This window comes from Protopterus annectens, chromosome 9.part0 (genome assembly GCF_019279795.1).
Source record: "Protopterus annectens isolate FY-2018-M chromosome 9.part0, PAN1.0, whole genome shotgun sequence".
Lineage (NCBI taxonomy): Eukaryota > Metazoa > Chordata > Ceratodontiformes > Protopteridae > Protopterus > Protopterus annectens.
This window is the reverse complement of record NC_056743.1, coordinates 940,068,221-940,084,906: the sequence shown is the minus strand read 5'-3', so window position 1 is coordinate 940,084,906 and position 16,686 is coordinate 940,068,221.

Genomic DNA, 16,686 nt, shown 5'->3' with positions numbered 1-16,686 from the left:
AAGGAAGTCAACAGTTATTATGGATAATAAGAGAAATAACTGATGACATCATAAACAAAAATGTAGAAGTGAAGGTTATGATACGGGATATAAGTAAAGTGTATGATAATATTCAATATAAATCATTATGGGGAATTTTGCAGGTATACAATGTAAGCAAAAAAAATTATAAGTAATAAAATCTGTTTATGAAAGGAACTATGTGAAACTAAATGTAAATAGCTAGATTGGGGGAAAAATAAAAATAGAATGTGGCATAAAGCAGGGCTGCCCAGCTAGTAGTATAATTTTTTCATTAGTTATGAATGTAATAGTGAAGGAAATTAATAAAATGTCAAGTAGCAGTGAATACAAAATGATGAAGGAAGTACAACTGCCACTAATGTATAATTATAGGGATGCTATTGTATTAATTGTTAAAAATAAAGTATGGATGGAAGAAGTAAATGAAAAATTAAGTATGAATTAAAAAATTTGGTTTAAATATAAATAAAGAGAAAGGTAAAGGATTTGGTTTTGAAGGTATGATGGGAGGTATTGAGTTCAATGAAAAATATACAGATGTATTAGGAATAATATTTGGAAGGAATGAATACAGACAACAACAGTGGGATAAAGTACTCAAAGAAGTAAAGAATATGACTATTTTCTGGAGATCATGTAGATTTTCAAATAGAAAAAAGCACACTTGTTGAACATCCTAGTAATAGGAAAAATTGTTTATGTTGTTAACATCTGTATGATTCCTATTAAGTATGAAAATGAACTAATGATGATTATATTTTCTTTTATATGGGGCTCTAGACTGAATCTAGTCAAGAGAGGGATTCTATATATGAAAGAAGAGTATGGAGGCTTGGATTTAATAAACCCATCACTACATGCAACATCTTTAATTTTATATAAAGTATTAAAAGGAATTATGAAGGAAAATAAAAACTAGATAGAAATGATACTATATTATAAATGCAAGGACTTGTGGGAAGAAATGGAAGTTAAAAAAGAAGTAAAAGCATTGTGAATGAAGAATTGAGAGAGTACCAAAACAAAATTGTGTTATGAAAAATAAAAAGAATACATGTGAAAAAAATGTAGAAGTGAAGGTTATGATACGGGATATAAGTAAAGTGTATGATAATATTCAATATAAATCATTATGGGGAATTTTGCAGGTATACAATGTAAGCAAAAAAATTATAAGTAATAAAATCTGTTTATGAAAGGAACTATGTGAAACTAAATGTAAATAGCTAGATTGGGGGAAAAATAAAAATAGAATGTGGCATAAAGCAGGGCTGCCCAGCTAGTAGTATAATTTTTTCATTAGTTATGAATGTAATAGTGAAGGAAATTAATAAAATGTCAAGTAGCAGTGAATACAAAATGATGAAGGAAGTACAACTGCCACTAATGTATAATTATGGGGATGATATTGTATTAATTGTTAAAAATAAAGTATGGATGGAAGAAGTAAATGAAAAATTAAGTATGAATTAAAAAATTTGGTTTAAATATAAATAAAGAGAAAGGTAAAGGATTTGGTTTTGAAGGTATGATGGGAGGTATTGAGTTCAATGAAAAATATACAGATGTATTAGGAATAATATTTGGAAGGAATGAATACAGACAACAACAGTGGGATAAAGTACTCAAAGAAGTAAAGAATATGACTATTTTCTGGAGATCATGTAGATTTTCAAATAGAAAAAAGCACACTTGTTGAACATCCTAGTAATAGGAAAAATTGTTTATGTTGTTAACATCTGTATGATTCCTATTAAGTATGAAAATGAACTAATGATGATTATATTTTCTTTTATATGGGGCTCTAGACTGAATCTAGTCAAGAGAGGGATTCTATATATGAAAGAAGAGTATGGGGGCTTGGATTTAATAAACCCATCACTACATGCAACATCTTTAATTTTATATAAAGTATTAAAAGGAATTATGAAGGAAAATAAAAACTAGATAGAAATGATACTATATTATAAATGCAAGGACTTGTGGGAAGAAATGGAAGTTAAAAAAGAAGTAAAAGCATTGTGAATGAAGAATTGAGAGAGTACCAAAACAAAATTGTGTTATGAAAAATAAAAAGAATACATGTGAGAAAAATAGAAATGAATGGTTCTCACATATTATGAAATCATTTTATTACGCTGATCCTTGGAAAGATTTAGAAATAGATAAGAAAAAAAGCCATAATGATGAGATATAATAATTATAAAAAGATTAAAGAATGTAATGATTTTTTGTGGAAATTGTCTATTAGAAAATTGGCAATTAAGACAAATATGCCAAACAAGAAAAAGCAAGATGGAATATGTAATAATTGTTGAGAGTTTGAGACTACTGAGCATGTGGTTTTGAAATGTGAAAGAGTTAATAATTTGTGGAAAGAAATAGGTAAACATAATAGTGTGAAAAGGTTGTTAAAAATTGAGCAAAATCGATATGGGCATAATAGAATTTGGTTGTTATGGTGCATGAAAACAGGAAGATGTGAAGAAAATGGACAGAGTAATATTTTATGTTTCATGGACTATATGGAACGAGAGACTAAATTAAATTAAATACAATGGAAAATGGCCTTTGGCAAAGATTCTGGAGAAAATAATGTTTTGTTTGTGGATAAAAGAGTGGGGGATCCTTTAACTGAAGTTTATAATGTATAGAGATTTGTAAATAGATGTACATATGTAAATAATATGTAATGTATATATCAATTAAAAAACCCTATTCTTTTCAATAGGTGCTGTGGGATCTTTTACTTTCACCTGAGCTACCACCAACTCAGGCAGATTGGGCCTCGGTTTAATATCTCATCCGAAGGACAACACATTCAGGAGTGCAGCACCTCCTTATGCTGCACTGTAGTGTCAGCAATCCATCTCCCTGATATGGGAATAGAATCCACAGCTTGCTGTACCAAAGGTGAGTATGTTACTTGTTGCACCGCTAAAAGAAAAAAATAAATGTCTAAAGGGAAATTAATAAAGTGACAAGGCTCCATGCCCATCACTGGCAATGGAGATGAGAAATACAAGGTAGACATAAGTAAAGTGAGCAAAAGGCTACACTAAGGAGCAAAAAGAGTTTGAAAACTTCTGTTCCAAGCTAAATAAAAAAAAAGGATCACTTTGCTGAAGGAATGCAAGGATCATATCTGATCTTGAAAGTGGCAAATAAGATCTAAGAGAGGAGTAAGGGTGAGCATTATGGGATTTTTTTGAAGGAGCTCAAGGCTTGGGGCACTTGAGAAGTTTCTGGATCAGATCTGACGTGTGACTCTATTCTCATAAGTCAAATCAGATGGACAAGATGAAATAGGATCCACCAAGCTAGTCAGCCTCCAGTGATGGTCAGCCTCTCCTCTCATCAACTGTAACACTTCCACATTATCCAGTCTGGAAATACTAAACTCATTACTTTATTCTCTGCATTCTGAACTACATTTTACTTTGCAAATGCATTGTATGTTGACTTTACTTTTGTGCATTTGGAATGTATTCTTTGCTGCATCTACTTTTGTGTAATATCTACACCTGGGCTGAAACTGAAAACAGTCCATCTGGATCAGTGTTCTACAACAAAGTTATTAACAAATAAATAAGAACTTCACCTAGAATACAGATATCAGGACACACTGGTGATGCCAGGCGTGCTGCTAGTGGTGTTCATAGTGAGCATCAGGTGACTGGGTGTCTCACACTGTCCAGCTTATTTTGGCATAAAAAAAGCTTGGGGGCATTGCAATTTCAGTCAAGTAGAAGATAGGAAGAAAACGAATATAGGTTAGACCATGACAATGGAAAATGGACTTTGGCAGGTGGAATGTCACCTCAGTTCTGGGGAAGGAATCAAAGTATGCGCAGAAGACTAGAAATGTACCAACTACATTTAGCTGGTTTTACCTCTATAAACAGCACTGTTTCTGGAATAGGACTTTTAGATGTGGGGTGATCTCTCTCCTTCTCTGGAGCTGACACTTATGAAAGGTCTTGGGAAGATGTGAGGATACTCACAACCCCCTGGTTGGATGATGTTCATCTGAGGTATACATCAGTAAGATGAAAGGGTCACTTCAATATGATTCCAACTTGTAGAAAATACGCTTTTTCTATTCTTTGTGCATATGCTCCTAGCAGCTACTTAGTCTGTTTGACCTTTCTAGAGATTGTGGATGAGCTGTTTGATAGATATCACCAAAGGATTCTGTAGTCCTACTGGAAGACTTTGGTGTTCATGTACTGAATAACTGAGATACTTGTAGGAAGTGAGTGGGAAGGCAGTCTTGCCTTTTTTAAATCCAAATGGTGAAATATTGTTGGACCTCAGTGCTAGTCATGGACACGCAGAAAAACACCATGTTTAAATGCAGGCATGCTCATAATTGTAGTTGGTACCACAACAGCTTGGATCAAAGGCCAGTGATCAACTTTATATTCATGTTATGAGATCAGAGGCTATATATTCAATCCTTTCAAGCCAACAGAGGTACTGAGCCATCAGCTGATCACCATTTAGTGATAATTAAGACTATACAGCTATGGCTGTCAATGGATAGACCCAGAAAGTCCAACATACAGTAAGGATGTCCTCAAAATGCCTAGCCAGTGCTTCTTTGTGGGATGAGTTAAATTCCCACCTCCAGCAGATCTCTTTCTGTAAAACTGAGGAGATTGAGGACATAGAATCTTAACTGAACCTGTTCATGACCTCAATAGCTGAGGGAAGAGCAAGCAAATGTAGCTGAAAGGTGGTCAGCACTTTTCATGGTAGTAACCTTGGACCCAGTTGTGGGCACCAGCAATGAGGAAAGCTGTTCTGTTAAAATAAAGGCCTTCCATGAAATGCTATCAGGAACATTTCTGGATCTAACAAGTCCAGACAAGCCAGGGAGGCAGTAGCTAGAGTAGTCACTGAAGTAATGGTCCAGGTGTGGAAAGAGCTTGACAAGGCCATAGAGAATGAATTCTGGATGGTCTCAAAGAGGGTTAGACAAACTATCTGATGACTCAGAAGGGAGCAGTGTAATATTGCCTAAGCTGTTTTCAACAATGAAGAAGACATTATGACCTTAAATGGGAATGCTACTGAGAGATGGAAAAAAATCTGATGAATTCAAGAATGTGGTGAACATGATGTCCTCTGATTGCCAGATACTGATGGTGAAAATGGATCCATAGTGGTGGATGAGTCCACTACAGTGATTAAACTGTTCTGTCATGGTAAGGCAGCCAGGGTGACTGAGGTCTGTTCAGTTTTATGTAACAGCTACAAGAAAACATAAGCTGAGGGTTATGCTACTCAACGCTAGAAGTCTAAATCTCAAAATGCACTCACTCGAAGCACTCCTTGTAATGGAGAACATCAACATCTGTGCAGTAACAGAGACCTGGTTCAGAGCTCTGGAGAGCACCCCTGCTCTAGCAGGCTATAATTCATACCACACTTTTTGTCCCCAAAACCTAGACCGAAGCCCTAAAGGCAGTGGAGTCTCCATATTCATAAAGGATATGCACACCTCCAGACTAATAGCCCAACAGAACGCATCAGAGATACTTCAGGTACAACTAGCACTGGGTAAAACTGCAATCCAGGTTGTAGCCTGCTATAGATCCCCACCATGTCTCAAGACTTCCACTCCACATTCCTAAACACACTGGAAAATATTAAGATCCAACCCAATACCTTTATACTGGGGGACTTTAACTTCCTCTCCATTAACCGGGAAAATTACTCATGTACCAACACACTTGCTCAATGTTTTCTGGATTCATTTATTCCAATGCCCTGGACCAACTCATTCTTATCCCCACCAGGGCTAGAAACATCCTCGACCTGGTCATTACTAACATGGGCGACCATTGCTCTACACCAGAAATCAACTCCTCCCTGGTCAGATCTGACCACAAGCTAATCACCATGGACATCCACATCCCACCCTCACCCCTCATAAAGGAAACCACCATAAAAACTTCTCCAAAGCTAACTTTGGGCTTCTAAAACCAGAGGTGGCTAACTTTATGACACGCATGCAAATGGAAAATAGGTGCATGACTGCTGAATCATACACCAGTGCACTGTATGAACACATACACAAGTGCATGGAATGGGCAATACCAAACAGAACTAAGACGCCCTCCAAAAAAAAAAAAAAAAAAAAGAGGAAGCCAATCTGGTGGTCCTCTACCATAAACAAACTCTACAACAGAAGGAAGAAACTGTTGCAGAAAAGGATGAAGTCCCAAGACTGGAAAAACTCCGTTGTTAGCCTCAGCAAAAAACTGAGATCCCTCATCAAATCCTCTAAAGCTAGCTACGAAAACAAAATTGCAGCAGATACTAACGACAACCACAAGGCATTTTATAGTTATGTCAAGAATCTACATGGCAATACTCAGATCTGCTCTGTGTTACAGCACAATGGCAACACATATACCGAGCCAACTGATATTGCCAATATACTGGATGACAAGTTCAGTGTGAACTTTACCCCCCTTTCACCCCCTAAAGGGCCTATCACAATACCAGAAGAATGCCAAGTCCTAATATAACAGCTGCACAGGTTAAAAACGCACTGTCCAAAGCCAAGAATACAGCTTCCATGGGACCTGATAATATCCCTGGCTGTCTACTACATGAATTACAAAGTGAACTGGCACCACATCTAAGTGCCCTGTTCAATCACAGCCCCACTTCAGGCTTTGTTCTTACCGAATGGTGCACTGTTATGGTCATCCCACTCCACAAAGGGGGAGTGACTACAGACCCTGAGAACTACCACCCCAATTAGCCTGACGAGTCTGATATGTAAGGCTATGCAGTGCATCATCATGGACATTATAAATAAGGACACAGGGAATCTCCAAACTCTGGACCCTACGCAGTTTGGGTTTGTGAAAGGTAGATCATGCCTGCTCAACCTGATAGACTTCTTCGAGTCTGTCACCAGAGCAGTGGACGAAGGCAAGGTAGTTCACACAGCCTACCTCGATCTTGCCAAAGCCTTCGACACCATCCCTCACTCAGGAATCATACATAGACTCACTAAACTAGGCATAAACCCCTATGTCACAAGGTGGGTTGCATCACTGGCTCACTGACAGAACCCACACTGTGAAAGTAGCGGACACCAAATCTGACTACAGACCAATTACAAGTGGAGTCCCACAAGGATCAGTCCTGGGTCCTCTCCTGTTTGGCATCTACTTCTCTGAAGTTCAAGTCAAAACAAAGGGTCTCTGGCTGCCCAAGTTCGCAGATGATTGCAAACTGGGAGCAATTATTGACTCTCCAACATTCTACAAAAGGGCTCACTGAGACCAATGACTGGTGCCAGAACCATGGCCTTAAGGTCAATGCCAAAAGTGCATTGTCATTTCCTTTGGGAAAAACTCGGTGCCCATGAGCTACCACATCGGCGGTAGTCCACTAAACATTGAAGGTCTGATAACAGACCTGGGGACACAGGTTGACAGCAACCTCTCCTTTGATAACCACATTACCATTGCAGTCAGAAAGTCCTTCTATGTGGCACATCTCATTACAAAGGGTTTTTCATCCAGGAAGAAAGAGGTCATAGTCCCTCTCTCCTCGTCCCTCATTAGACCTAATATAGAATACAACGCCCCATTTTGCATGTACCTCACGAGATAATCCAAGACACCCATTCATTAGAAGCACTCAGTAATAAACTAGTAAAAAACCAAAAAAGTGCTCCTAGACAAAACACCACCATAAGCTCCACATGAATGCACTGGTTAAAACATCTTTATTCACTAATAAAACTTAGGTTAAGCGCTTTCATCCCTTTTAAATCACTCTGGGACTTCTTCAGAACAAAGTGCAAAATAAAAAAGCTCTACTTATATAGTACAACCAATTACCATCAGTGAATAATTTAAAGGCAAAGCATAAAAAAAAAGTTCCAAAAAATAATAATAAACACACATTGTAGCAAAAGCCTGTTGAATGTAGTCTAAAAACCTTAAAATCTAAACTTAATATTTAAGAAATAAATCGTCCTAAAAAATCATTCTTTTAGATGACATTAATAATAAATAGCATTTACAAGAAATAAAACCCTTAGTCAAAGATCCAGATCCCTTTGCTTCAACACAGGAAGCAATGAAACATAATCTTTGAGCCCTGGTGCAACTCCAGCATTTAATCTAATAATCCAATAAAGTTCTTTTAATTAAATTTGCAATTCCCACCAACCACCTCTTATACTCTGTGGCACAACTTCTAATATTCCAAATTTAAATTTAGTATTACCTCGACAAGTTAACGTATATTTGTATAGGGCATTATTTACATTGCCCTTGGCTATAGCGTACAGGTGTTCATATATTCTAGATCTCAGTTTCCTCTCAGTTTTGCCAACATAAAAATTTTGATATATTTGGCAAATACTGATATATATGACACCCTGTATTACAGTTACCTTTATGTAACCTGATACCATGCTTAAAACCTTTAAGGTGTACAAAGTCACTGTCCAAAATGTATGGACATTGATTGCAGCAACCACACTTAGTTGTGCCTTTGAGTGTCAGGGGGAAATTTAATGTATATTCCATAAGATATTTTATGTACTCTTCCCTCATTAGGCCAATCATTGAGTACAATGCCTCATTTGGCATGTACCTCACTAAACACCTAGAAACAACTGGAAAGGCCACAGAAATACCTCACCAAGAGGATCCTAGGCCTTAAACACATGCCCTATGCCGATAGATTCAAAAAACTCCAGCTATACTCTGTCTCATATCGCCTACTTAGAGGCGATCTCTGCCTGACCTACAAAGCCATGTCTGACTCAGAACTGTTAGACATGCTACATCTAAATAAATCCCACTCCGTCTACCCCACACGCTCCAGGGACCTCAACCTCATTACCACAATAAACAGAAAATGCTGGAGGGACAGGTTCTTGACCCAGAGGCTGCCCATGCTCTGGAACAGACTTCCCATCCATGTCAAGCAGAGTACCTCACTGGCCCTCTTCAAGTGAAATCTTGATGAGTGGATGGGTAAAAGAAAATTTACTCCGGGGATTACTTCAGTGGCCTTGCTAGGTAGGGGCACTGGTAACTAAAGTCGGACAGCATGATGCCAGGGAATCCTTTTGGGCTAGGCTTATATAGGCTCCAGGTCTGTTATCCTAGTACACACCTATAAACCTATGTTGAAGATGCTGAATATGCTAGACATTGTTGAGGTGTTGTGGTTAACATGCCTTTTCAACACTGCATGGAACACTACTTGTAGAAAGACAAACTGGTATAGCAGTTGCCATTTCAAACAGAGGCAGGAGGGTGTGTTCTAGTTTTATAAGGGGGTCCCACCTCCTCAGCCCCCATGCTAAGGTTCATGAAATTGGATTTCACACAACAGGGAAGCCTCTGAGTCAGGTGAGGCACTGCAAATTTTGATCTATCTGTGGAAAAGTGAATCAACACTTGTCTCTTTCATTCATACTGGAGGGACCATGGGAGATGGCCAATATTATCAACATTTACTTTGTAGACATGGAGACAACATATGATGCAGTAATATATCCTTCATTTTTTTGTGGGAAATGTTACAACAGTATGAGATCACAGAGTTGCTGCTGGATGTCATTTGGCCCCTGCATTTGAGGACTGAGAGTTGTGTCCATATTCTCAGCAATGCACTGAATGCACTAAAGGAGGGCCAGAGATGTGACTTGTCTCCACTCCAGTTTGTGATTTTCATGGACAGGTTATAAAGGTGTAGTCAAGGTCTGAAGCAAAGGAGAGATGCTGGTAAGGTTTCTTAGTGGAGGGTGCATAAAAACCTTGATTTTGCAGTCTGCTTCTACCTCATAGGCGGCATCCACTAGGATTGCCTCCAACTCTGCTTTGTGGAGGTCTATCCCCAGGACTGCCCTGGTGAAAACCTTGGTACTCTTTGAAGCACATTTTCCTACTTCTTCTCTGTTTCCTAGAAAAAGATCTTTGAGGAGTAGAAAATGGATTCCCACATCAGACAAGCTCTTATCATCCTGTTCACTCCTGGCAAGCATTTCTTTTAACTTCTGTCCGAACAATGTGGAACCATCATGACGCCATTTATAAAGGATGCCTAGAAACTCTCCGCAAAATTGCACAGCTGCATTCAGACGTGGTGTCACATGGTAGTATTTGTGCCAGATGCCCTTGATGTACCATCAGTTGCATTAGATATCACTCTCATGGACACATTTAAGGAAGTTTGCAGGGTAGATCTGGTTGTCCACTGTATTCTGGATATCTGTAGGAAAGCTACCTGAAAGAAACTTGCAGAACTCCTTGATCAAGTCTCTTTGAAAATGTGTCAGGTGTGCTAGATAGTTCAGCACTCGAAGTGTAAAGGTCAGTGAAGCATATGTCCATTTCCACAGTCTGTTCAATTCCCTTGACTCCCTGTTGGGGGGATGAACAAGGAACTTTTTTGTGAGAATTCCTTTTTTGTGGTTGCTGCTGCCGCCAAAGCAAAGGTGTTGAGAAAGTGAGAGAAGATGTCGATACTGAAGTCTCCAAGGCTATTAGACCTGGTGCTGGTACAGTGAAGGGGTTCAGACTCAAATGCATTGGCTCCAGAAAGGGAAATGGCATCGGAACTAGTACGGACAGTGCTGATGGGCCCGATCCTGTTTTTCTCTTCAGAGATGAGGTCAGGAGGATCCCCAGCTGAATCTGTGTGCTCAGAAATTTCCTCATCATACAGTCGATATCCATTTTGATTAGGCTTCTGGTGGATCAACAAGGAGATGAAACTACAGATGGAAGTCTAGATGATAACTTTTGAAATATTGGGGAATGAAGTCTAGGGCTAATCAACCCCAGAGAAAAAGAAGGTTTCAGAGAGGGAATTTGGATCATAGTTACAGCTGGATCTGACTACTTCAACAAATTAGCTGCCAGACCCAGAATAGCACTTGAATCCAGAGACCTTTGCTTTGGTTTCTCTCTCCTTTCTTCTTGCCTTTTCTCAATTGTTTTTTCTGTATGTTTCTCTCTAGATTTCTCTCTTTTTTTGTTCTTTCTCTCTTTATTTTTTTTAGCTTGTTCTTTCTCTTTTTCCCTTTTTTTGTCAAAAGAAGGACAGGTAGAAGGTGCATTGGATTCAATGTACATTTTGGACCCTGTTTGAAGGAGAAGAAGTCACTTAAGGATAGATACCTCAGTTGTCATGTAAGTGGGAAGGACCTAGGCAGTACACACAAAGGGAATGGTGGACTTAGGAGGTATCTTTTGTCTACAGCCAGAACACTTTTTAAAACCAGTGGACATTTCAGACATCCGAACCAACTTTTTAACATCAAGAAACTTCTAACAACAATACAGTACCGGCAACTATTGTGAAAATGTGTGTGTGTGTGTGTGTGTGTGTGTGTGTGTGTGTGTGTGCGTGTGTGTATTTCTACATGAGTATATGAGAAAAAGAAATACAATAACAGCATTATTTAGCTATTATCCTATAATGATCTGTATTAAAGTCAGAAAAACAAAAATCCTATTTTACTTAACTGCTAACCTGTAAAGACCTATGAAAAGAGCACTAGTAATCTATAGAAAATATATTAGAAAGTTCTATCCAATACATTTAGCAAACCTAAGTAACTAATTATAACAATCCTATACTAACAACCTTTCCTTGGGGAGGAGTAAGCAGAGAATCAAGAAAACACCATCACTCATTATGACAAAGGCGGAGCTCTCAATAAACAAGTCTGGTTTGGCAGGACAAAAATGAGATCTGAGGTAAATCAGCTAGGAGGCAGGAACTGTAGGTAGGACAGGAGTCACAGCTCTAAGATACAATACTCTCGTACACAGTGCCAAGGTCTGATCTGACCAGATCCAACATTCCACATGTTGAATCAGATGAAAATAGTCAACACTGAATCTAAGTGTAGATATGATTAAGTAACAGATACAACCATTGTCTGAGTACACTCCATAGATGGTTTATAATTGTTGTATATTAACAGTCAGACTTTACCTGACATTTGCTACTGATAAATACCTCTCAACTGTACAGATTTTCGCAGAATGTCCAGATTTTTGCCTCATATTTTTTATCTGTTTTTCATAAAATTGTGGTTTTCTGGCAAATTAGTGGCAAATAATTAAAGACTGAAGTTAAAAAATAATGACAGGAATTTGAGTTTCAGACTTCAAACCCTTCAGAAAATTCATGCTAATGAAAAAAGCTGTTATTCTATCAACTTTCTAAGTTTGTATGAGCAGTATTTAAAAATTGTTCCTATTTTTGTGCCTTTGTCCACTTTTATTAATGGCTTTGTTGAGATTTCTTGCTCCGAGAAGTTGAGAGGTATGTACTGGTAAGTACGACAGTTCACTTTCTTTGCAAAAAGACAACAGATCACATTTTCCAACAGCCAGGTAGATGCCACTAACAGACACTTAATACAGACTTAAGTACATACATATCTAATTAAACTGTGAACACAGATATGCTAAGTAATATTTTATTAAATACAAGTTCATGCTGAAGCTGTGAAAGAGTATGATGGTGGCAGCATTTACTGAATGGATTCATTCTGGGTTGTACTTACAGTGGGCAATACAAACAAGATGTGAAAATGTTTTGCAAGGGTGAAATGAACGAGTGACAACAGAACGGTGCAAAGCATGGACAGTTTAATTACAATTAGAATGATATCAGACGGTTAAGAAAACTGGAAAAAACATTAGAAAATCAAACATTTGTCAAGTCTAAATGTTACCTACTTTAGCAATGGACTGCAGAATTATTTTAAGAGGGATGGACAAAAAAACAGAATTCTAAGTAGAATGTGCTATATAAACATAGATGCAGCATTAAGTCTTTCATTTACCAAAGTGTCTCCTTTTAGTAATAATGTAAAGATTGAAATGTCTGCATAAGTACTTGAAAATGATATTGGTAAAATTGAGTAATCTGTCTCTGACAGTAGAATAAAACAAATGAAACAGTATTAAGATGAAAAAGGAGTCATGGAAAGCATTAAGTCATAAGGAGATGCCTCTTTACTGAATAGATAGTAGATTTTGTAAAACATCCTACAGTCAAAGTTTTGGGGGTATTAGCAATGGGCAGAATTCATCATGTTTATCAGAAGCTGGCAGATATCCAGTAGTCAAATTAGTGGGCTATAGAAACTACATACAGGTAGGAAACATGGCTAGCACAGTAAAATGTGTCCCTTTGTTGCCTTCAGATGTTCCATCTGTATGGAATATTGGCTTGAATACTCATTCCTGGCCTTCAAATAGTATTCCACTAGATTTATATAATATAGCAGTTCAGTAGTTTGCCACATGGATTACTAGCACAGATGTCTTCTTTTTCTAACATGGAAAAGGTATAAAATGAACTTTGGTTGTAATTTCTTAAGACTGTTTTATTTTTCTCAAAATTGCTGTCTAGATTAAACAAGCGATGGTACTAATATTGCAGACATGGGGTGTTTGTGTGTGTGTATGCGTATGGATTAAGACTACAAAATTTGCCTTTAGACATTTTTGTGATCTGCTACAAATTTGTTGCTCATATTCAAAGAACATTTATATAGGTAATGCAGCCATGAAAAAAAACATCCAAGGAAACGTGCAGAATGATTGCTTTTGTCATGCTGTGGTGTCTATTACTGTCTGATCGTTGCAACTATTATTACCGGAATCATGTTTATTTCTATTAGAAGACACTTCATAAAGTGGCATAAAAAGGGGTGTTTTCTCACATCTGCAGTTTTGGTTTTATGTGCTTCCTGCTTGATGCAGTACACAGCATAAATAAGCAGTCTGAAAAATCATTCACCAAGATGCACACTGCTATGTTAAATACCTATAAAGAAAAAGAAAGTCATGTTCTTATTGTTATCAAGCAGAATACATAAAAGGAAACTGAACTAAAAAAAATATACAGCCTTTGAGCTAGGCAAACTATTACTCCTCAGAACTGAAGTTTACACCATAGTTTTGTACCTTTAACATTTTCACCTGACTGACTTCTTTGAATCAGTCTCCAAAGCTGTGGACAAGGGTAAGGCGGTCCACACAGCCTATCTGGACCTTGCCAAGGCCTTCAACACCATCCCCCACTCTGGAATCATAGATAAACTTACTAAGTTGGGCATTAATCCCTACGTCACTCGATGGGTTGCCAACTGGCTTACTGACAAAACACACACAGTAAAAATAGCCAACTCCAAATCCAGCTCCAGACAAGTGGAGTACCTCAGGGTTCAGTCCTGGGACAGCTCTTGTTTGGCATCTACTTCTCTGAAGTACAGGCCAGCACTAAGGGACTCTAGCTAACAAAGTTCACAGATGACTGGAAACTGGGAGCCATTACTGAATCTCCAAATGATGTGGATATTCTACAAAAGGGCCTTACAGAAACAGATGCTTGATGCCAGAGCCATGGGCTCAAGCTCAATGCCAAGAAATGTATAGTTATCCCCTTTGGGAAAAAACATATAGCCATGAATTACCACATAGATGGCGGTACACTAAACACCAAAAGTGTGATAAGAGACTTAGGGACACAGGTAGACAGTGGTCTCACCTTCGATAACCACATTGCCACAACAGTCATCCAGAAAAAAGGAGGTCATTGTCCCACTGTACTCATCCTTCATTAGACCCATTATAGAATACAACGCCCCATTTGGTATGCACCTTTCAAGACATCTTCAACAACTGGAAAGACCGCAGAAATACCTCACTAAAAGAATCACAGGCCTAAAGCAGATGCCCTATGCTGACCGTCTAAAAAAAAACTCCAGCTATACTCTGTCACATATCGTCTACTCAGAAGTGATATCTGCTTAACATACAAGGCCATGTCAAACCCAGAGCTGTTGGACATGCTACACTTAAAGAAATCCCAATCCCTCAGAGCCACACGCTCCAGGGATCTAAACCTTGTCATCACAATGAACAAAACATGCTGAAGGGATAGGTTCCTGACCTAGAGACTCCCCAGACTCTGGAACTGACTACCCATACATGTCAAGCAGAGCGTTTCTTTGGCCCTCTTCAAAAGGAACCTTGATGATTGGATCACATCAGTCACCCTGCTAGACAGGGGTCCAGGGAAGTCAATGTGGGAAGAAATAGCCAGGGAATTGTTATGGCTAGGCTTGTATAGGCCCTAGGGCTGATAGCTTAGTACCAACCTATGAACCTACGAACCTTCTCTACTAACATACTGCCGCAATCCATCAAGAGTGCAATCAATGTTTGGCAATGACAATTTTTTTTTTTATGATAGTCGTATTTAAAAAGATGGGAAAGAACATGGCATTTTCAAAATATATGTAAACTGCAAGACATGTAAATTAAAAAGAATGCAAGCTCACCTGTTTTGTGTACAGGTAAACATTTGAAATCTTATCTAAAATGCAGGACATGACATTTGCAACAGAAGGAAACAGGCTTTTACAAATGCATATCAGGACAAAGTACACTGAAGTCACACCAATTAAGCAGGAGACAGATCCAGGATTTTTCATTTGGTGATGGCTTTTGATATGTGAATATTATGTTTTACAATGTACTGATGTTATTTTTAAATGTAGAATACAAACATAGTACATAAAGTGATAGAGACAGCTTTACCACTAATATATAAAATCTTTCAAGTAGCTGAATACAGCATCAATATGCAAATTGATTACAATTTACAAAGATAAAACTCCACTGTGCCCCAACTTACTTTTGTATAAAAGAAAAGAAAAGAAACCTAAGGTTCATATGTGTGATTACTACTTAACTGGTTGATGTAAACATCTGCATTAACTACTCACTGTAGCAAGCCTTTCGTATCCATAGAAATGGGTAAATGAAGGGCCCCCCCAGAAGAAAATGTTGAATCTCAGTTGGGCTATCCTAAATGTTTACCAGCTGTAAAATAAATAAAATGTGACAAATATAATGGCTGTATTGCTTTCAGCACCTTGTTATTTAAAATCTCAGTAGAGAATTGCTGCTAAGATCTTGCTCTCCCCTGAAATGTAAACTCGTGCACTAAACAGCTGCAATGGTCAGCACCAGGGAAGTAGTAGACACACCATAAATACAAATTTTATTCAAACCGTCGTCACCATTTATCTTCTTCAGGGGCTCGGAGGCTGCCCTAGAGCTGGTGTCTGAATCTGTAATGCCAACACTGTTCCCCCAGGCAGGAATGATGGATGGATCAGAAGGAGAGAGAGGAAAGACAAAAGACCAGAGGTTACCTTTGCCATTCCTCCTGAGCTGCTGCGGAAATAGAAGTGAAACTCAAAATTTATTTTTTTCTGGTGGGGGGGGGGGGGGGATTAGCAAATGATCAGATTTAAAACATATTCCCTTTCAGAATAAATAGATTTTTGGAACTGGTGTATGTGGCTTAAGCAAACTGATTTTCAGCAAAACCTAAAAGAGGCCTCTGACATCTCTTATCAATTATTTTATTTTTGTATATATACATCTCATTTTGTTAACTAGTTAAGTTCAGCCTGCAAGCAGTTTTGAAGCTGATAAGCAGATTTAGTGAATGTCAGCATGGTATGTATGTATATGGGGTATGTAGTTACAAAGGTTATAAACAGTATCTAGCACATATGTGTATATATATATATATATATATATATATATATATATATGTATATATATA